This window comes from Euleptes europaea, chromosome 8 (genome assembly GCF_029931775.1).
Source record: "Euleptes europaea isolate rEulEur1 chromosome 8, rEulEur1.hap1, whole genome shotgun sequence".
Classification (NCBI taxonomy): Eukaryota; Metazoa; Chordata; class Lepidosauria; order Squamata; family Sphaerodactylidae; genus Euleptes; species Euleptes europaea.
The window spans coordinates 81,526,885-81,554,101 of record NC_079319.1 but is presented as its reverse complement, the minus strand read 5'-3'; positions in this window follow the sequence as shown (position 1 = coordinate 81,554,101).

Sequence of the window (27,217 nt, the reverse complement as noted above, 5' to 3'; positions counted from 1 at the left end):
AACAGATGAAAGAAGCATACACACTAGTGTAAAAACGTTCTCAATCATCTGCTTTACAGGGAAAGAGAAGTTATGATTGCAAGGTCCTTGTCTTGCTCTAGGAGACCAAGTGATAGTCAGGAACCTGTCAGAGAGAGAGGCCCCTGGCAAACTGTGAGTTTATTGGGAAGATAGAATATCTGTGGTGTTCCAGAGGAAGGGGGATAGTTCTGTGTCTAAGGTGCAAGAATGGCAATAGAGATGTAAGAGTTCATCATAGCCTCTTACATCCCTGCAACTTCTTAGCCGCACATCAGGCATCTGTGGCCAGAGAAGCACAGAAGCAAACCTCCGAACAGGGTACAACTGGAATAGCTGGACATCAGATGAAAACTTCCTGTTCTGGCTCTGATGATTCAGACACAGACTCCAGTCTATCAGATGAGGAACAAATATGATGCCTAAGCATGTGTGCGTGCTTGGGGGAGGGTTTGTTCTTGCAACACCTTGGGGTGCCAGGCTGGCAACCCTGGGAGCTTGGGGGGTATGGACAGAAATGGTAACATGTGACATCACATCTGCCTAAAATCCTGTATGTACATCAGTGATTTAGGCAATGCTTGGGCTGTCCCTGAAAACTCCATGGTACTTACAGACCCCATGGTTGCCACATGTAATTTTCAGCCCCAGGCAGAGACGTAGCTGCCTTATTGGGTGGTAGCAAAGTGGGTGGCAAGCCATTATCACTAAGTATACCTAATATTTAAGAAATTTCAAGTGCTCTGGATCCATTACCTCGTGAGTGCAAAGTATGCAAGCATTATTATCCCCACAAAATAGGGGCAAGGAGCTGGTGGAAGTGGGAAATTTTTTTTCCTGTACACATGTGAGCTCTATGGCTACTTGAGTAACTTCCTTGGCCTCAGATTTCAGTAGCTGAACAACATAGTTCAAACGCCCTACAGTTTTGACTGCTGAGGTTTAGGGCCAGAAAGTTAATCAGCACAGTGCATGAAGAGGAGCATTTTACCTTTCTTTTCTATGTACTGCATACGAAAGGCAGTGGAAGCAAAAACACATGATTTACTCCTTCCAATATGTTATATGAAAGTAAAATTGTAACAGGTGATGAAGAGAGAGCAGAACGAATTCCAACTTTTCCTCAGTCTTCTCTTGCAAGGGAAATGGTGCTCAACATGGCAAAAACAGAACACATGATGAGGGAAGGGAGTTGCAGCCTAGGACTGGCATAGGGGTAGTACATAAACACCTATTTTCTTTAAATGAAACAAAGTCCTCAGGACCAGATAAATTGTATCCAAGGATATTAAAAGAACTCTCGGATGTAATTTCTGAGCCTTTGTCCATTATTTTTTGAGAAGTCTTGGAGAACAGGTGAGGTGCCAGAAGATTGGAGGTGGGCAAATGTTGTCCCCAATAAGAAGGGGGGGGGAGATCCAGGTAACTACTGACCTGTCAGCTTGACATCTATACCTGGAAAAGTTTTAGAACAAATCATCAAACAGTGAGTCCGTGAGCATTTAGAAAAAATGTGATTACTAAGAGCCAGCACGGGTTTCTCAAGAACAAGTCATGTCAGACTAACCTCATCTCCTTTTTTGAGAAAGTTACTACCTTGATGGATCAGTGGATTGCTGTGGACATAGTTTATCTAGATTTCAGTAAGGGTTCCCTGCAACTTTGTCCAAAGGAGACCACAGCATGACGGTATCCCAATCATCCTGCCAGGAGATTTCCAAAACCGCTAGCCATTTTTTCATGGAATGTCACAGGCTGGACCCAATGCTTTCACCAGAGTCCAGATAACCCTTTTATTTCACAGGATTTTGATATAATTTTAATCCAAGAAACATGGACTACTGAGGATTTGGAACTCGATGGGCATCACTCATATAATGTGGCAGTGATCTCAGGGAAGGGGCCGGGTAGGCTGAAGGGGGGTCTGGGTATTCTTGTATCAACTAAGCTAAAAATGGAATGTGTTGCATTGACCCCACTGAGGCACCTAGCCATGGCGGTACTGCTATACTCTGGTAAGGACAGACGATTAGTAATTAACATCTACTTGTCCCCCCCAAAATAAGAATGATGCCTTAACCACTAATTGGCAAGCATTAGAGAGTTATGTAATGACTCTCATGTTAGACTACCCAGATGCCAAGGTTTTATTGGCAGGGGATCTAAATGCAAGACTAGGTCCAGTCAACCCCTCTCTGTACAACAAGTATAAGTGGATCCCCAGTTCCTTAGAGGACAAGGCACCAAATAACATCGTACCATGCCTTTCTAAGGACCCTAGATCAAACTTTGCAGGGTTTTGCCTTTCAAAACTGGCAGACAGGCTTAATTTATGTATTCGGAATGGCTCCCTTAATGGAGACTACCCTGGCGAATTTACATTCACAGACAAAAGTTATGGCCCTAAAGTATGAACATGGAGCATTACTGGCCACAAAAAAGACCAGGTACTAAAGTTTAAATACTTAGGAGTAGTCTTACAAGCCTCTGGTTCTAGAAAAGTTCACAGCGATTACGTAGCAGAGAAAGGGCAAAAATCAGCCTTAAACATCATTAAATTTTCAAGAACTAAGGGAGGGCATTACTTTCCAGCCACTCTTAAGCTGTACCAAGCGAAAATTCTGGCACAACTGACATTCTGGCACAACTTTACTTAGGCCACCTTCATCTACTTTTGCCCTACTGGAGCAGGTTCAGTCTAAATTCTTGAGAGCAGCCCTCCATTTACCTTGTTGCGCATCAAAAGCTACTGCTAGACTGGAGGCAGGACTGGTGAGGATGGAGGCAAGGGTCTATACTGCTTCCATTATTCTTTGGCTCAAATTAAATCTTAAGAAGATCCCTAGATCAGAGAGGTTTTGTCCGTGTGGGACAGGGGACATTGAAACCATTGAATATGCACTGATATGCTGCCCATTCTACCACGAAGTTAGATCAAAGCTTATTTTCCCCCTACTTGGTAAATTCCCTGAAGAGTCAGTTGAGCTTTTGGAAAAGAAGCTCCTATTAGGAGAAGATCCTCAGCTTATGCTCCAAACTGCCAAGTTCTGCGCTGTTGCTATTAAAATATGCAGAACTTTATTAGAGAATGATCGTTATAATATTTTACAATTTATCAATTTTAATATGATAATTTTAACCAGGGGTTTGCTTTTATTGATCTTACACCTTTATTTGTATGGGCAGTCTGTGACTCTGCAGTGCAAAACTTTTTAGTTTGGAAATTTTAATGTGTAGGAATGTGATTGTTCACTTGACCATACTAATAAATTTGAATTTGATTTCAGTAAGGCTTTTGATAAGGTTCCACATAATATTCTTGTTGACAAGTTGGTAAAATGTGGTTTAGATCCTATTGCTGTTAGGTGGATCTGTAACTGGTTGACAGATTGTACCCAAAGAGTGCATGTTAATGGTTCCTCATCATCTTGGAAAGAATTGACCCAGGGATCTGTCCTGGGTCCTGTGTTGTTCAACATCCTTATAAATGATTTGGATGAAGGAATAGAGGGGATGCTTATTAAATTTACAGATACTAAATTGGGAGGGGTAGCAAATATGGTAGGAGACTTAGCCAGAATACAGGGTGATCTTGACAAGCTGGAAAACTGGGCTAAAACTAATAAAATTAATTTCAATGGAGATAAATGTAAAGTTCTGCATTTAGGTAGGAAAAATCAAATGCATAATTATAGGATGAGGGAGACTTGTCTTGGCAGTAGTATGTGTGAAAAGGATCTTGGGGTCTTAGTAGGCCAAACACTGAACATGAGTCAGCAGGGTGATGTGGTAGCTTAAAAGGCAAATGCAATTTTGGGCTGTATCAACAGAAGTATAAGGTCCAGATCATGCAAAGTGATGGTAATGCTTTACTCTGCTCTAGTTAGACCTCACCTAGAGTATCGTGTTCAGTTTGGGGCACTGCAATTTAAGAAGGATGTAGACAAGCTGGAATGGGTCCAGAGGAGGGCAAAGAAAATGGTGAGGGGACTGGAGACCAGGTCCTATGAGGAAAGTTTGAAGGAGCTGGGTATGTTTAGCCTGGAGAGATGACTGAAAGGTGATATGATAACCATATTTAAGTACTTGAAGGGCTGTCATATAGAGGAGGGTGCGGAGTTGTTTTCTGTTGCCCCAGAAGGTCAGACCAGAACCAATGGGTTGAAATTAAATTAAGGGTTTCTGGCTAAAAATTAGGAAGAACTTTCTGACAGAGCATTTCCTCTGTGGAACAGGCTTCCTCGGGAGGAGGCAGGCTCTCCTTTGGAGGTTTTTTAAACAGAGGCTAGATGGCCATCTGTCAACATTACTAATTCTGTGAACTTAGCCAGATCATCAGAGGGAGGGCAGGAAGGGTTGTGTCAGTGCTTGGCTCTCGTGGCCCTTTCTTATATGCCCAGAGTAGTGCTGATCACCATTTTGGGGTCAGGAACCAATTTTCCTCCTGGCCGGATTGGCCAGGGATCCCGGAAGGGGTATTTTTTGGCCATATTCTGGGCATGGAGTAGAGGTCACTGGGGGTGTGGGGGGGAGGCAGTTGTGGATTTCCTGCATTGTGCAGGGAGTTGGACTAGATGACCCTGGTGGTCCCTTCCAACTCTATGATTCTGTTAGGAGTGTAAGGGTCAGTTTTCTGGGTCCCATTTTCCTTTTTAAATTTTGCTTTAACAAATATATATATATATGCCTTCAACATCCAATGCAGAGTTGTCAGGATGACCCTGGCAACTAATAGAAGGGCAGAGACATGGGGAGGGGGGGGTGTCGTCATTGTGATGCTGTCATTTCCAGGGAATACCCAGAAGCTATGGTGGTAGCTCTAGAAACCACTGGAAACTCTATTTCAAAGTTTCTGGTGATTCCTAGAACTACCCCAATTGCTTCCGTGTATTCCCCAAAGGTGACGTCAGCATATCAGCAACACCAGTGAGTTTAATTTTTTTTAATGTTTTATTTATTTTAATTCTTCCTTTCGCTGCTGTTTGAAGTGGTGTTGGGGACAGGTGATCCCTTGCCCTGAGCAGGGGCTTGGCAGCCCTAATCCCATGACTTCTCAAGGACAAATCCTGAATAGCTGATGAGCCCCCCGACCCAAGTATGTAGAAACCCCTCTGTAGGTATGCCCCATTTCACTGCCCTACTAATAGGCTATCATATTTTGGTCACGTCATGAGATGACAAGAGTCACTGGAAAAGACAGTCATGCTAGGAAAAGTTGAGGGCAGCAGGAAAAGAGGAAGACCCAACAAGAGATGGATTGACTCAATAAAGGAAGCCACATCCTTCAATTTGCAAGATCAGAGCAAGGCTGTCAAAGACAGGACCTTTTGGAGGACTTTCATTCATAGGGTCGCCATGAGTCGGAAGCGACTTGACGGCACTTAACACACACACACACTAATAGGCATGGTATCACCAATTTTAATGGTATTGTGTATGAGATTCTGAGGCCTAAAACCACTTACAGTATAATCTAATCAGAGTTATACTCTTCTAAACCTACTAACTTCACTGGACATAGAAGGGTGTAACTCTGTTAAGGAATGCACTGTCAGTTCTCAATAAGAACTGGGGAACTGGGGAAGGCCAATGCAATTTTGGGCTGCATCAAAAAAAGTATTCGGTCTAGATCAAGGGAAGTAATACTTCCACTGTATTCTGCACTGGTCAGACCTCACTTGGAATACTGAGTCCAGTTTTGGGCTCCACAATTTAAGAAGGATGTTGACAAGTTGGAGCATCTCCAGAGGAGAGCGACCAGAATGGTCAAAGGTCTGGAATCTATGCCCTATGAGGAGAGACTTAAGGAGCTGGGTTTGTTTAGTCTCGAGAAGAGAAGGTTAAGGGGTGACATGATAGTCATGTTTAAATATTTGAAGGGATGCCATGTTAATGAGGGAACTAGCTTGTTCTCTGTTGCTTCAGACTACGACACAGAGTAATGGATTTAAATTAAGAGAAAAGCGATTCCACCTAAACATTAGGAAGAACTTTCTGACAGTGAGGGCGGTTCGCCGGTGGAATGCCCTGCCTAAGGGGGGGGGGGCTGGAGTCCCTGTGTTTGGAGGTCTTTAAGCAGAGGTTGGATGGCCATCTGTCGGGACCGCTTTGATTGTGGGATCCTGCAAGGCAGGGGGTTGGACTGGATGGCCCTTGTGGTCTCTTCCAACCTTGGGTGATTTTGTGATTTGTGAACCTTTTAACTTGCAGCTCACCAAATCTTTCAAGACAGAATCTTCTTTGATGATATTGAGGTTTTGCATGGGTGTATCTAAGAGAACTGTTTGGCCTTTTCAAGCTAAATCCTCTCAATTTGAGAGTGGATCCCAGCTAAGGGGCAAAAATTTAAGTTTTCTCTTGGCTGCAGTGCAAAAACATTGACATGTTTGATGTGTCCAAACTTCATAATAGTGTTTTGCATCACTGCATGCTGTGTCCTTATTATTACAAAGCAAGGTCTTGAAAGGGTAATGTTTGGCCGTTAAAAGGGCATTGCTAGCCAACTCACCATGACAAGGCTTCATGTTCTGCTGTCCAAACACTTGCTGAAATTAAAACCACATGAGGTACAAAAGTTTATTCCACCCCCTTAGGTAGAATAACGATGCACAGTATACTCTTCTATGTGGGAGCCACAAGGGATGTTTCACATGAACTACGAGTCTCCACAATCTCTAGATTTGCCAATGTAAAGTTCTAAATGAAAACACTGGTGTTCAGAATCACAGCATGGCTTCAGGACCACCCCCATCCAATTAAAATGGCCTTGACAATTATATATTTGTTCCCACATGCTGCTTCATCAAGAAAAGAAAGAAGTGGCGGTGGGGGAGGAACCCTGCAAGCCAGCACTTTGAAATCACCAAGAGATTCTACGTGCTTCTTATCAGAAACACAAACCGGGGTGGGTGGGGGGATTCATGTGGATAGCATGCAGAGTCAAATCTTCCTTTTTCGTGATGTTATAGAAAGCACGTTAAAGGCCCACACTTGCAATAACAGTTCATAACCATGATAAGAGAAGGTCATCAATCTTTGAAATGGTGGGCAGGTATTATATAAGGTACTGATGTGTTCCACACTGGAGGCTTAGTTGCAGATGTGCTTTTCACTGCAGCCTAACATACAGAAACTAAGTGATGTTTCCCCCCGGCATGGATAGGAAGTGAGAAATCTTTCCCTGCTAAAATCTGAGTGTCAGGTTGCCATTACAAGCTAAAGAGGAGAATCAGTAACAAAGGTGGCAAACCTTTGTGGAGAAGGTGACCATTCCCCAGCCGGGCCTGGCTTTCTGCAGCAGGGATGGCTGCTGCCGCCAAGAGCCAGGCCCAGCAGCTCCCCAGAGCAACCCCCCCTTGCAATAGCCTCTCTGTGGCAGCGGCAGCCACAGCCGTTTTGAAAGAGCATTATCTGTGCATGCACAGATTCTTTCAAAAACATTCTTTAAAAAAACTCTGTTTTTTTTTTAATCAGATTTTTCTGCATACCCAGGGGATTCCCTGATAGGGTTGCCAGGTCCCCCTTGGCAACCAGCGGGGGATTTTGGGGGCGGAGCCTGAGGAGGGCAATGGTTTGGGGAGGGACGTCAATGCCATAGAGTCCAATTGCCAAAGCAGCCATTTTCTCCAGCAGAACTGATTTCTTATCGGCTGGAAATCAGTTGTAATAGCAGGAGATCTTCTGCTATTACCTGGAGGTTAGTAGAAAAAGAGGAAACCTACGCTGAAAATAGTAAAGACTATGAAAGGCGGCAGCGCGTGGCTCATAATAATCAATTTATGAAAAATAAATAAATAAACAATTCCAATTGAGACTGGGTTGTTTTTATGTAACTAAAACGAAACCAAAATTTATCTATAGTGTGTTGAGATACACACGATTTGCCTCGCAGGGCTTAAGACCCAAATGATAAAGAGTTAGCTGATATTGTGTTATAGCTCACACAATTAGCCTCACAAGGCTGAAAGCCAATAATAACAATCTGAAAAAATATTATACATTTACAATGGCCACTAGGGCTTATTACATTGCATAAATACTAAGTGTATCAATACATAGTGTATCCAAATGATCACGAAGAAAAGGTAGTCAAAGCTGGAGTCAATGACCAGGTCCAAGGCGGGCTAGCAAGGACGCGTTTCGAAATCTTCATCAGCTTACTGACCTGACGAAATTTTAAAGGGACCGCTTTAAATTAGTTCATTCTATTCATGTGCAGTGAGCATCTAAAGTTAATAATAATGATAATAATTAACAGAGCCTGACAGCTAAACACAGAGTTATGAGAACACATATTATCACCAATTATAACAGTTCTAAGGTTAATGGTATGAAATAGACAAGACTAGCTTGCCCACTGCTTCAATGTATCAGGAACCGCATCAGCAGAACTTCATTAAGGTAAGCCCTTCTAGAGTGTAACAAAACCAAACATTATAGATCTAACTTCAAAAGTGAACAATGCAAAGGAAATAATGTAAAGAAATCTTACCAAATAAACCAAAAATTCTTTAGGCAAGAGCTCCAATGGAATAAATAGAATGCATCCATATGGTTGCAGATTTCTTCGGAGTGAAAAGTAACTTTGACTGTGCGCTGAAATACCTTCAGCTGTGGGCTAGGTGTAGCAGAAGGAAGAATTGTTAAAGTTACAGGATGATTATAAAAAAACAGGACAGGTCAAAATCAGTGTTTAAACCACTAGGGGCTAACGTTTTAAAGAAAAAGATGAAGCGTCTCTCTTGACAGTTTAGAATTTTTTGGACGTCCTGTGCTTGATATGCCTTTGGTTGAAATTGCCATAAGACAAAGAATTTGAGGTCACGGTCACTATGTCCATGGCTGAGAAAGTGACTTACTACCGGCGCTTCTCTTGTGCAGGCTCTGATGCGCGTGCAATGTTCCCCAATGCGCAGCCTGACCTGGCGAATTGTACAGCCCACGTACATTTTTGGCACTGGACAAGAACAAAGCAAGGCATATACAACAGAAGAGGCGCAGTTAGAAAACTGTTTCAAAACGTAAGTAAATTTGCCATCAGTTGAGGTAATCTATTTAACTGGTAGGCTGTAGGGACAGGCTGCACTGCCATGACATTTAAAATGACCACATACCGAGACTTTCATTCTTTCAGAAAGCATGTCTGTTTTAATAAGTTGATCCCTTAAAGCAAGGGTCTTCCTTAAACCTAAAATTGGAGGTGACTCACAACCCGGTATGTGGTCAATGACGTGCCAGTGGCATTGAATATTTTTTTTGATGTCATATGAGAGGTGTGTAAAGTTAAAAGAAGCCGTGATTTTAGAGGGGACTTGTTGCTGAGATTTGGGAGTAAGAAGTTTAGACCTGTCAGTTAAAGTTGCTCTCTCAAAAGCCTGAGTAAGTACGGATTCCGGGTACGCTCTAGAACGAAGATCTTGTGTAAGCAAATTGGCAGCTGATATGAAGTCTGCGGAGGTGGTGGAGTTGCGCTTCAAAAGCAGATACTGGCTATATGGAAGATTTCTTCTTAAATGTTCCGGATGGTGAGAGGTAAAATGAAGACCACCTCCCCTATCTGTGGGTTACCTGGAGGTTGGCAACCCTATTCCCTGAGACTGCAGAAAAACCTGTTGGGGTCAGTCTGCCCCCTTTCTGTGGATTTAAGTATCCACAGGGGGGACAGAGTTGGGAATTAGATATATAGATATCCATTTGATTGCCAAACCACCAGGAGCCCCCCTCCTGCTGGGAGCGGGGGATCCCCTGCTTTGCGGCTCCTCCCTCCAGCGCTGTTCAGCCAACAGACGAGGGAACTTACTGGCAATAAACTTAGGCCTAGTTTTTTGTCATCAGCAATGCAGCAGTGACTTCAGCAACATGGAAGTGACATCATCACGTCGCTAATGACTGCTGTGATGCTCTGGTATTTGAGCAAAACTCTATGGTAAAAGTGGCTTCTGCCATAGAGTTTTGCCCAAATACCAGAGCATCCTCGTGGTCATTGGTGAACTTCCATGTTGCTGCATGATGGAAGTGACATCCCTGCGTTGTTGACCAGAGAAGTAGGCCTAAATTTGCTGCCGGTAATTTCCCACCCCCCCTCACCAGTTGCCAGGCAAATCCTATTTATTACACAAATATTTCTAGTCATATTTACTATTTGTTTGATGCTGTTGCAGTAAACATTGTACATCTAGTGACCAGAGCAGAATACTGGTCACCTATTTGTTCTATCATATAATTAAAAGGTAAAAGGTAAAGGTCCTCTGTGCAAGCACAGGGTCATTCCTGACCCATGGGGTGACGTCACATCCCATCGTTTCCAAGGCAGACTTTGTTTGCGGGGTGGTTTGCCAGTGCCTTCCCCAGCCATCTTCCCTTTACCCCCAGCAAGCTGGGTACTCATTTGACCGAACTCGGAAGGATGGAAGGCTGAGTCAACCTTGAGCCGGGCTACCTGAAACCAACTTCCATCGGGATCGAACTCAGGTCGTGAGCAGAGCTTTTGACTGCAGTACTGCAGCTTAACACTCTGCGCCATGGGGCTCCTATCATATAATTACCCATTCTATATTGATGTTACTTATAAAAAGTATTTTTTCTTCTTCTTAGTGTGGTAAAAAGAATATAATAGGATTATACACTTAATAAAGAATGAAAGTTTGGAGGCAAGAATCAGAAGTCACAGCATGTTCAGCCAAAAATATTTAAAATAATACTAGAAATGATAATAATATACTGGTGCACTGTAGATAAATTATTTTATATTACCATAGTAACTTGCGAATCAACTGAGGAAGACACACAAAACGGCTTATACCGGAATACTGTCTTATCTGAAGTTGCATACAATTATAAACTTTAGAATGCTGGGTTGTATTGTTAGTTATTGTTTTGTATCTTGTGCGGGTGCTCAATGTTAGAATTATAATATACATCAATATAAAATAATTTCTCTACAGCACACCAGTATATTATTATCATTTGTAGTATTATTTTTAATATTTTGGCTGTACATGCTGTGACTTCTGATATTGGTTATTCTACAGCATTGTCTCTTTGTTGTTTAGTATATCTTGTCTGGAGGCGAGACCATCTTCCTCCTGATGGAGTCTGGGAGGAAGAACCAGAAGCAGCTGTTGTAAGATGGTTGCTGGAATTGTTAACAGTAGCCCCAACCTGTATAACACATAGACATTGAGTGCCTTCATAAGAGGCTTGGATCACTTATTTGGGGAATCTGGTAGATCTGTCTAAACTAGGGTTGCCAAACTCCAAGAGGTGACTCCAGATCACCTGCGATTACAGCTGCTCTCCAGGGGACAGAGATCAATTCATCAGGAGAAAATGGCCTTAGAAGGAATATATCCTACTGAAGTCCCTCCCCAAAGCTGCAAGCACACAAACACATCAGAAGTTTCCAGCAACAATGCACAGTTAAAACACACAATTAAATGCAATACACAACAAAAATGCACAATTAAAAACATACACAGCAGCCAACACATAGTGTTAAAAGTTACGCAGCTAAATCTGCCCAAACAGATTTGGGATCTGCCTTCTGGAATAAAACTGCCCAACACACGCTTGCGAGCACTCTGCTATCCATGCTCCCAGCATTATCAGGGAATGAACGGGCATGTAGGTAGTGTAGGCATCTGTGAATGAAGGTTAGGGTTGCCAGGTCCCCACTTACCTTCGACGGGAGGTTCTTATGGGCGGGGCTGGGTGGAGGGATCACTGCGCTCCACTTCCAGTTTCCTAGCTCTGCTGTGCTTGCGCTCTGAGAAATCAGAGTGCACACACAGCAGAGCTTGGGGGAAAGGGAGGCTGAAGGCTTCAAAGCCCTGCTGTGTGCACGCTCTGAAAGATCAGAGCCTGTGCACAGCAGGGCTAGGGGGACGGCTGCAGCCTTCCTTTCCACGTTGAAAGCCCAATAGGCTTCCAGTGTGGAAAGGAAGGCTGGAGGCTCTGAAGTCCTGCTGTGTGCGCGCTCCAAAAGATCGGAGTGTGCACACAGCAGGGCTAGGGGGAAACCTTTCTTTCCATGTTGCAAGCCCGATCAGGACAGATCGGGCTTCCAGCATGGAAAGAGAAGCTGGAGGCCCTGAAGTCCCACTGTGTGCACGCTCCGAAAGATCAGAGCGTGTGCACAGCAGGGCTAGGGGGAAAGCTCCAGCCTCCCTTTCCATGCTGCAAGCCAGATCGCCACCGATCTGGCATGCAGTTTGGAACAGGAGGCTGGAGCGTTCCCGTGTGCATGTGGGGGGGATCGCTCCCCCCTTACTGCTTCCTCCCGCTGACCATCAGCTGGTCAGTGGGCAGCCCAGTTGATTGGTGGGCAATTGCCTGCCACAACCGGGAAGGTGACAACCCTGCTGTAGGTAGTAAGAGGACTTGCAAGGGGGTGGGGAAAGGATGCACAGGCATGTGGGTTAGTGATAGATATAGGAGAGAGGAGGGGGGCTCTGGGCACTCTCTGCCCAGGGCCCCTCAAAATCTGGAAGCCGGCCTGCCGCGTGTGCCAAATTTTTTTTGTCCACATAAGGATCCCTCCACTGAAATAAATACAAAAGCTTTGGGGATTTGGGTAGCTTTAAATGAACTTCAGAGTTGCTGCAATTTCCCTGGAATGGAACTAGCCTGTTGGAATGTGGGAGAATGAACAAAGTCCACACTTATATTTAGGAATATGTATTCGGGTTTTGCAGAAAAAAAACATAAAGGCTCACAGATATGTTTAAGTGATCAGTGACATCATGCACCAGGCTTTTGTGGTCTTTTCATTATATGACCTAGTATGACAGGATAACTGTAATGCTGAGCCTAGTACAGCTATATTATATCCTATTGCATTTGTCTGGGAATTAAAGTTTCAGTCAGACTAATTGGCGATAACACAGCTTTCCATGTCAAGAAATGGAAGAAAGTAGGGAAAGCCTTCAGTCGATGCTTTGTTCACATTAGATAGTAATATATTTATGTCTTGAAAACATTATGGAGACAGAACTTTGGCATGGAGAAAAGCTACAATTTGGCATAGATGAAAAACTGCAGTAGTAGTGAGAGCGAGAATTCACACCACAAAATAAATAGCTGTAGGAGATGATTTTCCAAGTTGCCTTTAACATAGTGAAGGTTTTATATGTTTTGCTCCTGTGTGGTTCAGACAATGAGTAACTACATAGCCACAGTACTATTATCAGTTGTAAATCTTCATGAGTCCTGTCCAAGTAGTGAAAAAACTTCCTGTTGACTAGGATTAAGACCTGGAAGTGATCAGTTTATGAACAATTGTGACCAGATACTGTCTCTAAACTTAGAGTTGCATCTAATGAAACACCCAAAATTGGTTAAAAGCATTACATGCTACAGATGAGACTTGAATGCCCATCTGTAGACTTTGGATTGGATCCAACGGTGCGGTGAAAAGGAATAAGGAAAGGGAATGGGGATGTCCCATTTGACCACCAAAAAAGCTATGCAGTGGGATCTGCATGGACAAAAGCCATGTGGGGTGGGTCTATAGTACGGATGATTATATGAGAATGAATGGAAACGATGGGTGGATCCAAAAGAGCTTGAACAACACCTCCAGGCTGTGACTCTGATGCTTGAGGGAGGTACAAGTATACTACCATCCACAGTAGGCCAAATTCAAACTTCTTCATTTATTACTGACCAACCACACTTTGGTCTTATATAGATTGAACTTAACTTTATTAGATTTCTGGTTTCAAAAGCAGACACAGTTTCCTTCTTCAAGGCTGCTGGGACACTGCTGGGACACTGCCCTCTCTCAATGAAGCATTTACATAATCAAGGAGTTGATGAGGTGGCCCCCTCCCCATTCAGAACAGCTTGGCTCAATGGTTATTGGCAAGCACAGTTGCAAAGAGCATGTCACCATGGCCATAGCTTAAGATCATGGGGCAGATCCTACCGCCCATCCTACCACTCCACTGAGCAAACCTCATTGATCTACTTATTAAAATATTTATACCTTCCTTCCTTTTGGTTCAAGTCTGAAGCCTTCTTTCTCCAACCAAAGTGGAGAAAGTTGGAGGAAGGCTGCTTAGACTGGAGGGAGGATACTTGAAGAATGGTTGGATCCACTCCAGTGTGTTACTTCTAGATGTATTACACAACCGATGGAGGAGAACATGAAAATATTGGGAAGAATTGAAGAATGGCAAAAGATCTGTAATAGATTTATTTGGCAGAATAAAAAAAAACAGATTCAGAAATAGCAATCTATATGAACTTAAAGGCAAAGGTGGGATAGGAATGCCAAATTTACTAGTATATTATCAGGTAGCTAGGGTAAAGTGGTTAAAATCATGGGTAGTAAACGATGAAAAGAAACCTTAAAATTGAACAAGATTTTGTTAAATTTCCGCTAAATAGATGGCCATGGGTAAAAAAAAATGATAGGAATTTTTTTTATAATAAAGATAATAACTGCATTAATACCATTCTAAAACAATGGGATGTATTAAGAGAGAAACTAGCCCCAGATATTTCCCCACTGTCTTCCTACCTTTGGAACATCTTAGCCAAGAATCCAGAATTCCAACTCCCTCGCAGAATAAAAACAGATAAACAGAATGATTATCATTACTGGATTAAAAATAATAATAATTTAGAACCTCTAGAAAATGTTTGGATAAGAAAGAAGTTAATATTACCTTTATATAATATTTACAAATCAAAAAGTATTGGCATAATTTAAAAGAAAAAGAATTAACTGAAATTAGAGAAAAATCTGAGTTTGAGAAATTAATGCTTCAATATAAAGTTTCAACTTCAAAAATATATGCAATTTTAGTAAAATAAAATTTATAGGGACAAATGAAACATTTATTTAGATAAACCATTGAGCAATCAAGAATGGGAATATATTTTTTCAAAGTGATTGGATTTCTCAGTTAGCTTGCAAATAAGAGAAAATCTAATTAAGATGGTATATATGTGGCATTTAACTCCAATTAGAATAAGTAAAATCTACAAATCAGTGAACAATAGTTGCTGGTATTGCGATAAAAAACAAGCAGACTTCATTCATATATGGAGGAAGTGTGAGAGAGCTATAACGTTCTGGACTGAAATAGTGAAATATCTGTCTGTTGGAATGGAGTTTGATATCCCATGTAAACCTGAGATACTTTTGTTAAATTTAGCCCCTAACCTAACTAAAGATAAATGATGTATGGGGTTACGCATGATAACTGCTGCTAAAATGACTTTTGCCAGGCATTGGAAACAAAAAACAACTCCAAAGATAGAGGAATGGTTGGTTAAAGTAAAAGAAATATATTAATTAAGTTAAAAACATATCAGAAAAATGGTGATACAATGAACCTAGACGAGCTATGGTTACGAACTGTAAATAAAATGGAAAATCTTATCATCGATAGGAAAGGACAACTTTCTGCGATGATAGTCTAGCTATTTTATAGAGGACTAAACTGTGAAGCTGTAATATAGAAATTCAGGGTGTGTTTTCTTAAGTGTGTGTGTGTGTATACACACACACACACACATATATATACATACATATATATATATATTGTATTTTAAATTATGAAGACTTCTATATGTTTTTTTATTTTTGCTGTTGTTAATTTTATTGAATAAATATAATTTTATATATATACATACATATATATACATATATACATATACATACATATATATATATATATATATATATATATATATATATATATATATATATATATATATTGTATTTTAAATTATGAAGACTTCTATATGTTTTTTATTTTTGCTGTTGTTAATTTTATTGAATAAATATAATTTAAAAAAAGAAAATATTGGGAAGAGAAAGGGTACAAGAAGTTGCAGGTGCTGCATTTCCTGATTCAGCAGTAAATTTAAAGGTAAAGCAAGTTTAATTTGTATATGGCAAATACATTTACACTGCAGCAACCTATGTTTGTGGAGTGCCACTACTTAGAGTGCAACGGCAAAGTTGCAAGTGGAAAATCACTCCTCTAGGTAGTTGTAGCAATTTCAACCATGCTGGTAGAAATTTTTGTCACGTGTAGAAGCAGTGTCTAATCAATAGATGGCTTACAACAATGCTCTTAGCACAGAATACCCATTCATTAGATGGTTATGCTTAAACAGTACCTATTAACTCATCAGTGTGTTCAGTCTTAAAATAAACAGGCATAGTAGAGCAGAAGTTTCTCAACTTGTAAGCTTACAACTTTATAATTCTTCCATAATGACTTCTCCTAGCTCTTTCATAGGTGGGTGGACAGATGTTTGCAATTATGTCCTTATATGTGGTCCACAGGTATTCTAGAACTGAAGAGTCTGGCTCTTTTAAAAATATTTTCAAGAAACCAGCTGCCACATGGCTTCTTACAGCCAAACCACAAGAAGTGGAAATATACTAAAAAGATGGGCAGAGTGAAGTACTTCTTTAAAAACAGAAAAATGACTCATGCTCATAAAATATAATTACTATAGTAATTTCTTTTAAATATACTGGTTGACCAAAGGGTGGAGAATTTCAATCGTCTGTTCATTAGAGGAAATCCCCCCCTTACATGGTTCTGATCCATGATTGGCACAACTAACAAACTTTCTTATTGTAAATGTGACTTCCTCATTCCCTCCAGTCTCATTACCAGAGCAAGTTCAAATGAGCTCCCCTGCACCATCAGATGGCATACACACTTCTTGACTTGGCTGAATGACCTTTCCATCGTTGCAAGCAGGAGGGGCTTGTTCTGGTGGCATGGCTGAGGGAGGTGACCCTGCTGGCTGTGACCTCCCAAAACTCCTGCCGCTGCATCGGTATGGGCATCTTTTTCCACCATGATCCCGAACAGTAGCACCTTCTCAGCTTTGGACCAGTTGGGCTGGTGAGAGAGCAGTCAGGACACTGGGGATTTTCCCATGCAGCTGGCATGGGAAGCAGGGATGCCCTGTGGATCTTGCACATAAGGCCTCCTCACACTCCCCAGCGACCCCGGTGCGTTGCAGCTTCAGCAAGGCCCAGCCATGCTGAAGAGGTGGCCCGTCAGGGCCAACTGTCCCCTGGCATTCCATTGCCTCATCTTCCCCACCCCGACAGCCACCTGAGAGTTATACAGCTGCTTCTGGCCCTGTGTGTTTGGATGGCCATGCGGTGGAGGCAAAGGCACGTTCAGAGAGAGGATCCACACCCTATGTCTGTCAAAGAGCGATTGCTTGGGCCAATTTAGACTGGACAGGGCTGCCATCCAGAGGCTTTGTGAGGAGGTGAGGCCAGCCCTGCTGCACCAGAGCCGCAGGCCCCGTCCCATACTGGTCCTTCAGAAGGTCCTCCTTTCCCTGTGATATCTGGCAGCGGGAGCTTCCATGGGGTCATCGCTGATGTCCTGGAGGTCTCCCCATCCTCCATCTGTTGCTGCCTCCATGCCTTCCTGGATGCCATGGTCACCAACATCTGGACCCACGTGCAGTTTCCTGAGGAGTCCCAGCTGGCACCCATCACAGCAGGTTTCCAGACCATTGCTGGCTTCCCCAATGTCTTCAGGGCCGTGGACTGCATGCACATCACCCTCCAGGCCCCTCACGAGGAACAGTACATCTACAGCAATCGCTACCACTTCTACAGCCTTAACATTCATGCGGCATGCGACCACCGTGACATCTTCACCGACCTGGTGGCCAAGTTCCCAGGGAGTCTTCATGACGTGCAGATATTCGATGCCTGTGGCCTGCACTGCCTCCTGGAGACATGGCTAGAGTAAGGGCTGGCTTCTTGGTGAGGTGTGGGGTGGGGGCTGTGGAAGGGGGCACACTCCACCTGGGGCCAACCCCTGAATGTGTCTGTTTCCATCCCCCTGCAGGTGACCGAAGATACCATCTGAGGATGTATCTGCTGATCTCTACCCTGCTGATGACCCCCTGATCGGTCCATCTACAACTCGTCATTGAGAGGGCTTTTGGGCAGCTGAAGATGAGGTTCTGCTGCCTTTATCAGACCAGGGGTGTGTGTTGAGCAATGCAGCCCAAGCAGATGGGAAAGCTGTTCATGGTGTGTGCCATGCTGCACAATATTGCAGACAATGGCTGCCTTCCCTGGTGCCAGACCCCACATAGGGGCCATGGGGGGCTGGTCCCGGGGGACTGGACGAGGAGGCCAGGGATGCCGGCAGGAACCTTTGGGACAACTTGTGGGAGACATTGTAGCTGGAGAGCCTGGAGAGTGGGGGGCAATTATCCCCCAGCCAGGATGCTGTGCCAGCAATGGCCTCAGCAGGCCACCCCCCTCAAGGCATGCTCCTGCCATCTCTGCCCCCCACACATGCCCTGACCAGCCTGGGTCAGAGCCACCAGGCCCAAGTGCACTCGTGTGGGCCCCCCAACAGGGGGGAAGGGCCACAAGGCTGATGGGGAGTGGGAAGCCTGGGGAGGGGGGCCATGCTCCCGCATAAGGGGGCCTGGATGGGGAATCCAGAACTGTGGCAAGGCACTTGGGCCCCGCGGCCCAGGAACAGTTCTTGCAAGGCCACCTGTTAGGACTCATGTCTTTCTGCACCACTTTTACAGCCCCCAACCTCCCCATTCCCCAACTGCCCATCCAGAGAAAAAAGGGCTACAGACAATAAGGCAATAGGGCTTTATTAAGGGGGGTGGATTTAGAGAGTTTTGGGGCTTGGGACGACAATGTGGGTGGCATGGATACCATAGGTCAGCTGAACATCTCAGCCTAGCTGCTGGTGGCTGGTGCCACAGCAACCAGCCTGCTGGTGCCCCTGGCATCAGGGTGCCATTCGGGGAGGCAGTGTCAGGTTCCTGATGGTCTTGGCAGCCTGCTGCCTCTCCAGGCCCCTGGACACAGGCTACGGTCAGAGGGCTGGATTGATGAGCGCTCAGTGATTGCAGGCTCTCCCATGGTGAGGATGACTCCGGCCCTGACATGGGGTTGTGGTGCACCGGTGGACCGTTGAGACTGGCGTCGACACCATTAGAGGCATGGGCACCAGACCCTCGGGCCTCTGCACTGTCCCCTCCATTGCTGGGATATCTCTGCATTGTTGGCAGCCCTGGCAGGGTGGACGAAAAGGCCAGCGTGAGCATCCCCTCCAAGGTGGGAGCAGCAACCTGCCCAAGGAATCATGGGGTGGGTTTGCGGAATCAGTGCGGGAGCTTCCTGTAGTCAGACCTTGGTAGGAGTGCTCATCAACCATGCCATGGACCCAGGGGCTGGTGATGCCTCCCCGCCAAGTCCTGCAGTCCAGGGTCAGGGATGCAAAGGACTAGGTGTCATGGCGGGGATGAGCGCCTACCCAGAAGGGTGGCCGCACATGACCAGGCCAGTTGGAGAGGAAACTATAGCTGTGTGACGGTCGTTCGGGGCCAGCTCCTTACCTGTAATGGCGAGGCCGGGACCCTGGGCTCAAGACCGGCTCCTCTGTTGTACCTGAAAGAGAATCTTACCGGGTGAACTTGGTCACACATCGTCTGGACCTTAGTCTCTCAGTTGGGTGTTGGTTCAGTTACAGGCCAGGTGTGGAGGGGGATTGACCACATCTCTCGCCACCAACGTGAGCATGGGCACCATCACGCTCCCGAGTGGACTTGTGCATTGGGCTTTGACACCCTCCTTGCAAGGGGCCCCTGCAATCTGTATGCCCCACTGTGGGTTGAGAGGCACGCACACTTTATGTCCACAACTTGGAGAGCTGCCCAGCAGCATCTCGAGCCACGCTTGCCTTACCTGTCAGCAATGGTGTTTGGCCAAAGTGGTGCCAATGTGGTGTTTATGAGGAATTACCCATCCTGCCATGGGGCTCCTCCATGGTGGTGTGGCCGTTTCCAGCCCAGCCCCATTGGCCAAGCACTTGGTTGGATTCCACAGCTGCCAAGGAGCTTTGGGCGGGGCCACGGCAAAGTGAGCAAATGGAGGAAGATTGCATGGGAGTCTAAGGGCTGTGCCAGGTAAATACCTGGCGTAACTTTCCCTGTCATATGTGGGCATTTCTGAGCCAAAAGTCCTTTGGAACTCAACTAGCACTGGAATAGAATAGAACAGGTAAGCAAATTCAAATACCAATGTGTGGTGATACATGCTTCTGGCTCTAGAAAAGCTCACCACTAGCATGCAGTGGAGATAGGGCAAAAATCTGCCCTAAATATAGTAGAATTTCTAAGAACCAGGGGAGGACACTTCCTGCCAGCGACACTTAAATTATACCAGGCTAAATTATTGGCTCAGCTGATGTACGGGACCATACTTGGGCCACCCTCATCCACCTTCATTCCATTGGAAAGCGTCCAATCCAAATTCCTGAGAGCAGCCTTGCATCTACCTAGTTGTGTATCAAATGCCACAGCCAGATTGGAGGCAGGATTGGTGAGGGTGGAGGCAAGGGTTTGAAAGACTTCTATCACTGCATGGCTTAAGCTAAACCTTAACGCCCAAGGCTTGCTACCCTTGCTAGTGCAGGACACATTTCCTTCATCATGGCTAAAGGAGGTTCTCAACAAATTGGCCTGGCTGGGCCTTTCTCCATCTTTCCTATTAGCCATGGGCTTAGAAAAAGCAGCAAGCTTTTTGAGGCAAAGGGTTGAAGATACCAAACATCAGGCAGACTTGGGGAAATCATCCTTCTTCTTGGCTCCAGAAAAATCTAGATACCTAGTTACCCCTGCAGCATATTTTTCCCATTTGGAATTTATCTAGGATGGCCTACACTCTAGCCAGATATCATGACCTGCCTTCAGCTGTTCTAGAAGGAAAATACAAGAAGGTTCCAAGATCAGAAAGGCTATGCCCTTGCAGGTTAGGAGTCATTGAAACCACCAAACATGTATTGTTCAGCTGTTCATTCTATCATGAGGCCTGTATTAAATTCATTGCTCCCCTGATCAGTGAATTCCCCAGTAAGCCAGTAGAATTCCTGACTAAGAGGCTCCTGATGGGTGAAACTCCACACCAACTGCCAAATTTTGTGCCATCGCAATTAAAACTTGCAAATGTAGAATGGAAAAATGTCAAGTTAATTCTTGTGATTTGTTTTAATAGCTTACATTTTAATATCATTAGTCTTTTATCTGATCTTGTAATTTATATTAGTTTTGCAGTTAAGATAATTTTATGTATTAACCTTTGGCTGGTCAAATAGACCACATCAATATATAACTATATATATATATATAAAACTAGCACTGGTAATGCCCCCGGGGGCATGCCCTTTGGTGATGGTGTGGGCCCCCACGCCGTTCTGGCACTGGCATGGAGGTTGCACTGCCACTCCTGCAACAGCGCTTGCCACTGCCTCTCCATGCCGGCTTAAATGCGCTTACGCTGGCACCCGTGCCACTTTAGACAGCGCAAGTGGTATTTGCGCCGGCGTAAACTTTCCACCTCCTCCTAAGTCGAATCGGCCCCCAACCTCAGGGATGCGCTGTGTGTTAGGAGTTCCCATGAGCTTCATGGATAAGTGGGAAATTGAGACCAAGTCTTCCCACTGCAAATCTAAAAGCAAGATGGTTTTCAAAAAATCGGTATCAAATATCTTAATTGAAAATGTTGGAGCCCAACATGATTCTAGCTAAGATGCTGGAAATATCAGGGGATATTTGAAGCAATGTTTACTATAGCTTTCTACCACATAATTTTCTCAAATATTTAGACTTCCTATATGTGGTGGCCAGCAGCATATTATATGGTTTTTCTGCAGTTTGATCACTTAAAGGCAGAGTTTTTGCAGCTTCTTCATCCAGTATAGATGGATTACTCAGATCTCTTGATTCTCACTGCTTTGAGTTCATTGAAAAACAACCTGTATATTTTGGTTCTATAAAATAATTAGAAATTAAAGGCTGTATTCTTGGTTACATTATGGCACGTATGTAGTCGGGTAAGGGTTGAAGTATAAAAATATCCAAAACTCTTGTTAAAATCCTGAGAACCTTACCAGCTTCCCCTTTTATGAGCTTATTTCTGCACCACCTAAAATATTTGGTTTTCCAATGAAATAAACTATTCATACTTAGGTTACAGAAAACATCCCTTCTCTCCCTTTTTTTAGAATCTTCCCCAAAGCAGCCATAGAAACACATACTATTAAACTGTTGCCTTTGCAGATAAAATTACCGTTGTTTTCATATTTTAAAGTTGGAATATTTAAATAAATACCTCTTTATACATGAGGACACATGCAATGCTCTGTCACTATAGACTGGGCTGCATGTGCACTGCTGTTGAATGGTCAGTAGCATCAGCTCAGGCCAATGACATCAGCAGTGCTTGTTGACCTCATCACCCAACTGCTGGGTGGATTTTCTTTTTAATTGCTAAACTTCTCAAATTCAAGATGGAAGGCGGCCACAAGTGGGAAAGGTTAAGTTAACAGCATTGTTTAGAAGCATCTCAAGATGAGGGATCCTACTTGAAGGATGGCCTGACTTATTTTATGTATGTATGTATGTATTTGGATTTATATCCAACTCTCAATCTGTGGCCAATTTAGGTTTTACCTGCTCAGTTAAATGCAGTTAATAACAAAAATGGTTTCTAGCCATGCCGAATGTGTCTTTTTTGTTCTTGGGCCTCTTACATGCCATTTCTCAACTGCATGGGTGCCTCTGTCACGACGACTTTGGAAACAGGTTACTCTGTGCTGCCAGCCGCTTCACAATTGTGGTAATCATAAGTGCTGCTATGATGAAGAGTCAGACGTGGATGGAAGTGGGATTTAAACAGGAAAAATTAATGGTCCCAAGAAAGGCGTAAAACTGCAGCTTGAACTAAATTAGGTGGTCTACCTTAGTGGGGGGCTTTGCATTCTCTTGGCATATTCCCTTTGGCCAGGGTCAGCTGCGTGAGCAAAAAACACCCACTGAGATGACTTGATCTTCTCCCAGGGAAGGGGAAAAAACACACTATTTTGGACAGCGTTTTGGAAAGCAATAAAATCAAATTCTGTTTGTAACGCATGCTGTTTGATCAAGCAGACCCTCCCTTTTGCCTGCCAGCGCTCTGCTCAGGGACCAGAAGATGTTTTTAAAAATGTCTCACTTTCATCTGTATTAGAATGGATTGTTTTGTTTTACATAGAAGTAGATACCATGGCTGATCACAAGGCCAGATGTGAATGTATTGTTTTCCTGATATTTTATTCACATAGTTTGACAGCCCAATCCTATGTGTAGTAACTTAGACGTAAGCCTAACTATGTTCAGCGGGGCTTACTCCAAAGCAAGGGTGCATAGCATTGCTGTATTTTTGTAACTTTAGTTCTGTGAACCCTGATTAGGTCATAAGATCCCAGTGTAATCAGTGGAATTTACTTCCAGTAAGCATGCTTAAGATTGTACTGTATATAGACTGAAACTTTATACTTGTTTGGATAGGTATGCAACTTTTCCTGTCTCACTCAGCACAACTAACATTTTCATTTCGAACCCTGGTTTTTTTTTTTTTTAATTGCCTGCTTCACAAAAAGAGAGCCACTTTGGTGGGGCAAATAGCAAGTTGGGGTCATGGATGCATAGGTTCATATCTTTGTATCCCCATGACTAGTGGATGACCTGCAGCAAACCACCTGTCCTTCTCCCTCTTTCATTAATGAAGGACTTTTAATGCGAATTGATTTCTGCATCTATTTGCCTAGATGTTCTTGCACTAATTTACTGAGAGCAGTCTACATCCAGACATGGCACATCCTATGTGGACCCCACTCACAATATTAAAAAAATGGTAAAGGTCCCCTGTGCAAGCACAGGATCATTCCTGACCCATGGGGTGACGTCACATCCCGATGCTTACTAGGCAGACTTTGTTTACAGGGTGGTTTGCCAGTGCCTTCCCCAGTCATCTTCCCTTTACCCGCAGCAAGCTGGGTACTCATTTCACCGACCTTGGAAGGATGGAAGGGCTGAGTCAACCTTGAGCCAGCTACCTGAAACCGACTTCCGTCGGGATCGAACTCAGGTCGTAAGCAGAGCTTTTGACTGCAGTACTGCAGCTTAACACTCTGAGCCATGGGGCTCCTCACTCACAATATTAGGGGATATGAATTTTCATCTTGTGTCTCAGGTTATGCCTTCATTGTTATGCACCTCTGTAATTTAAATGTAAATGTGGTTAATCCAGAATCATGGACCCTAGCTACTTCACATTCTACCATCCATTGGCAAACGGGGTCATATTTATCAAGGAGAGGCATGGGTTGTGGGTGCAGTTGAGCAGTTCATTATTTTAAAAAACAAAACCTCAGTCCCTAGAGAAAGATTGTTTCCAAGGATGTTAGAAACTGAACTGAAAATACATGAAATGTGGTAAGGATGCCAGTCTGGACGCATCATGAGATACCACTTGCCAAAGGTCACTGTATTCCTTGATTATGATTACTTTTGGGAGAATTTTACCATTAATGGAAATAAAATATAGATCAACAGAAGTATGTTACAGCTTATTTATTGATACTGCACAGAAATTTATGTTGTTTCTTTTTTATAGCAATGTACAATAATATTTTGCAGCCGTGCTGAATTAAAAAAAAAACTTTAAAAGCTACCTGCTTGCATCATAGCTAATTATCATACTTGATCCTCTCAGATCCTTTTAAATGTTTTCCACGCATGACAGCAGTACAATATATTGCCAGTAGCATCCTAAGCAGAGTTACAACCTTCTAAGCCCATTCACTTCGATGGACTTAGAAGGGGGTAACTCTGATTAGGGTTGCACTGTAAAATGCCTTTCTTTGCCAAACACAAATTCTGTGATATGGCCTGCTTAAATCACAGGACTGTTGAAACATCTTGTGCCACTTGTAAGGAAATACAATAAAATTTAACCGCAGTGAATTAATATCAAACTTTTGTTTTAACTAGCTAGCGAATATCTCAGGGGTCATATGGATAACTAATTGAGGCCCCTTCCACAAGAAGCAAGTGTCTCAGGTCAAACATCCTGTCGAGACGGCAAATACAATGGAAAAACAAGACTACTGTAAAATCTGTAGTGAGAGTCAGGAAAAGCAATGTCCGGTGCGTTCACGAATAAACTCTGATGACCCATAAAGGCTTGACAAAAAATGTATAGTGATACATACATTAAGCAATGTGGCAGGAGTCCATTGGGCTTTATCATTCCATGAGATCTATGATTGTTTATAATACAAGTGAACTTGCTTGTTTGAGTGACTGACCTTTGGAGCCATTCCACCATAACAATCGAGAAAGAACATTTAGGAGGCCATTGCAATCTTTTAGGTCTTGGCCACATTGACTCCAGTCTAGAAATAATTTGAGAATGATTAGGCAAGCCACATCCCACTCAAAACTCAACAAATTCCCATAGTTCAGTCCAAGGAATTGTCTTTTACATGTGTGAAATTTTTAAAGCAGAATACTGATCTCATTTCAGTTAGAATTTGTGAAACACAGTCTGTGAGTTTCTCAGACAAGGGTGTAACCTTCCCTGGGGGAGCATCCGTGAATGGCAGGACATTTCTCTGTATCCATATTACAATTCACCAAGCAATCTTGTAGTGGTGGTGGTAGTGAAGATGATATCATATGAAGGCAGGAGAGTCTGAAGTAAGACAGAGAACCAGAATACAGACAATAGGACTTGATGGAGGCAAAAGAGAAGGAACTGCTGTAAAAAGACTGTAATGATAGAATTTACAGTTTACTGTGTTAAGGAACTGAAAATTTGTGGACTGACACTAAGATCACATGACCTTCTAGGACAGTCCTTACGATCTGTTGTACAGGATGTTTTGGCTGCTTTTCTTAAAAGTTGTTTTAAGATGTACCTCATGCTGTGGACTTATCTGTGGACCCAGAAACATTGCAAGAGCACAAGACGCAGAGTGGCGAACTAAGGAAGAGTGGAAACAGGAGCTAAAGCAAGTAGGCAGGACATAATGAACAGTGACAAGGGATACAAAGAAAAGGGGATGGAAGAATGGGAAGATCTACCTGGTCAGTGTGGAGGCAGAAAGAGTCCTTAGCCAAGAGAACCAGGGCTAGGGCTACCTGTGAATGAAAAGAGAAACAAATTATGCTGAAGCCAAAGGAAGAGAAGATAGGGCAATAATATTAGTTTGATTTAAACTTCTATAAGATTCTCCCAGAAGCAAAGGTTCTGCAATATTCCAGAACAGTCCTTACAGAGGTAGTTTTGGAGAAGCCACATTCTTTATATGCCCTTGATATTTTAAATGCAAGCACAAATTACTATAATGGTACAGAAAGGAGGTAGTCTTTAGGTTCATTGAGCTCAAACTACTTGCAGTGCAATCAGAAGCATAGGTACTCCCTCCTGAGTCCATTGAAATAAATGGGCATAATAGGATGTAACTTTGTTTAGGATTGCACTACAGGCCTGTAATCCTTCACATGCTTACCTGAAAGTAAGGCTATTTAATATAGTGGAATTTTTATGGGGTAAACATGCTTGGGGCCAAGCTGTAAGGGTTTCACCAATCAAGTAATCAAGTTAGATTTTGTAGATGTCAGAGCACTTATACTTACAATAAGGTTGTAGCAATCCTCTCCCAGTTAAGCTCTGCGTACTATGAAACTCTCCATGCAATGAATATATTTGCCATACGTCTAAAATTTATTCAGCCATGAAAAAGAACTTTATGCAGTCTAGATGATTACCCTTCAGAAACACACCTTGACGATCCAGTCTTATAGGCTTGGATCCTATGTTTGTATTCTGTGAGCCCCAGATAATCTTCACTGTGGAGCACACATCCTCTTTCGCTAAAACTTCCATTTATGCAAGATCCATGGTTTTCAGTGGGCCCCTGCACAAATGGAAGTTTTAGTGGAAGAAGGTGTTCTGCAGCAGAAACTACCTAGGATGCACAGAACTCATTCATAGGATCCACGCTATGGTGTCTCCTTAACACATCATACAATAAAATTGACAACCGTTTGTTTCCAGTTCCACCATCAGTAAATGTTTACCTATGTATACAAACACCCCAAATCTCAATTTTAAGGTTGTTGTGGATAAGAAAAAAGGACTAAGAGGCAAGGGAACGTATCAGTGAATAGTTTCAGGAGTTAATGTTCAATTCCTTATAAATCCCAATTATGACTTTTTCCCACTTGCTCTCTTTTGGGGAGAGAGATATAATCAAATGTTGGGTGCTGGCATTTAAAAGAAAAGGAGCTGCAGCTCTATTAACATCCTATTTTGACAGCATCTTAAAGCCAAAAT